Here is a 1,895-nt window from a genome sequence, read left to right on the forward strand (position 1 = left end):
GGACGCTACATTATTTCATCGGATGCGACTCAATGGCGTTCCCACCCAGACAAGAGAGAAACTGATGTTCTGAGGCTGGAACAACATCGAAGGGACAGATACAAACAAAGCCTCAAATCGCCTAAGAAATCAACGACGAAAGATGAAAGTCACTGAAAAGGTTAGCCAGCTGTAGGGATCGAACCCACATCTTCTGGATTACCGGTCCAGGGCTCTACCAATTGAGCTAAGCTAACACGCCTCTGCAGCGACTTTCGGGGTGCGTCATCTGAAGGGACGACAAACCAGCCACTCACTCTCACTCACCCTCCTTTCACTCTTACATTTTTTGCTCACTCATACATCAGTTTCTCTCTTGTTCAACAGGTGCCGCTTGCGTCGATTTCCCTCGTATGAATGTGTGTATGAGTGAGCAAAAAATGATGTAAGAGTGAAAGGAGGGTGAGTGAGAGTGAGTGGCTGGTTTGTCGTCCCTTCAGATGACGCACCCCGAAAGTCGCTGCAGAGGCGTGTTAGCTTAGCTCAATTGGTAGAGCCCTGGACCGGTAATCCAAAAGATGTGGGTTCGATCCCTACAGCCTGCTAACCATTTCAGTGACTTTCGTCTTTCGTCGTTGATTTCTTAGGCAATTTGAGGCTTTGTTTGTATCTGTCCCTTCTACATTGTTACAGCCTCAGAACATCAGTTTCTCTCTTGTTCAACAGGTGCTCCTTGCGTCGATTTCCGTCGTATGAATGTGTGTATGAGTGAGCAAAAAATGTAAGAGTGAAAGGAGTGAGAGTGAGTGGCTGGTTTGTCGTGCCTTCAGATGACGCACCCCGAAAGTCGCTGCAGAGGCGTGTTAGCTTAGCTCAATTGGTAGAGCTCTGGACCGGTAATCCAGAAGATGTGGGTTCGATCCCTACAGCTGGCTAACCTTTTCAGTGACTTTCATCTTTCGCCGTTGATTTCTTAGGCAATTTGAGGCTTTGTTTGTATCTGTCCCTTCTATGTTGTTCCAGCCTCAGAACATCAGTTTCTCTCTTGTTCAACAGGTGCCGCTTGCGTCGATTTCCGTCGTATGAATGTGTGTATGAGTGAGCAAAAAATGTAAGAGTGAAAGGAGGGTGAGTGAGTGGCTGGTTTGTCGTCCCTTCAGATGACGCACCCCGAAAGTCGCTGCAGAGGCGTGTTGGCTTAGCTCAATTGGTAGATCCCTGGACCGGTAATCCAGAAGATGTGGGTTCGATCCCTACAGCTGGCTAACCTTTTCAGTGACTTTCATCTTTCGCCGTTGATTTCTTAGGCAATTTGAGGCTTTGTTTGTATCTGTCCCTTCTATGTTGTTCCAGCCTCAGAACATCAGTTTCTCTCTTGTTCAACAGGTGCCGCTTGCGTCGATTTCCGTCGTATGAATGTGTGTATGAGTGAGCAAAAAATGTAAGAGTGAAAGGAGGGTGAGTGAGTGGCTGGTTTGTCGTCCCTTCAGATGACGCACCCCGAAAGTCGCTGCAGAGGCGTGTTAGCTTAGCTCAATTTGTAGAGCCCTGGACCGGTAATCCAGAAGATGTGGGTTCGATCCCTACAGCTGGCTAACCTTTTCAGTGACTTTCATCTTTCGTCCACCCAGACAAGTTGACTCTTCAAGATGCAGCCACTGTGGTGATCTAGAAGATATAGAGCACACCCTTCTCCATTGCCCGCACTATACGAACCTTCCCGGTCTCGCCGTCAAAATTGCTTGGTCCATGACCAAATCCTGCCCACCAAAGCTCTGCACACAAAGTACATCTGACATTTTTGGACAACGTAGGAGTTCGATCTTTACTGTGAGGCGACTGTGAGGCATTTCAACGCTTTACCACAATAGGCCATCTGGATCACAGATAGGGTAGTAAAATGCACATAGAATGTT

At 47.7% G+C, this 1,895-nt stretch overlaps 1 non-coding gene across 1 annotated transcript; it reads left to right on the plus strand.

Annotated features, from left to right (window-relative positions):
- The first annotated feature begins 841 nt into the window (after positions 1-841).
- Positions 842-914, plus strand: Trnat-ggu (transfer RNA threonine (anticodon GGU)). Its single transcript has one exon. It is a non-coding gene; the product is annotated as a tRNA-Thr (tRNA).
- Positions 915-1,895: the final 981 nt, after the last annotated feature.

The sequence above is a fragment of the Ornithodoros turicata genome, chromosome 4 (assembly GCF_037126465.1).
Source record: "Ornithodoros turicata isolate Travis chromosome 4, ASM3712646v1, whole genome shotgun sequence".
Classification (NCBI taxonomy): domain Eukaryota; kingdom Metazoa; phylum Arthropoda; class Arachnida; order Ixodida; family Argasidae; genus Ornithodoros; species Ornithodoros turicata.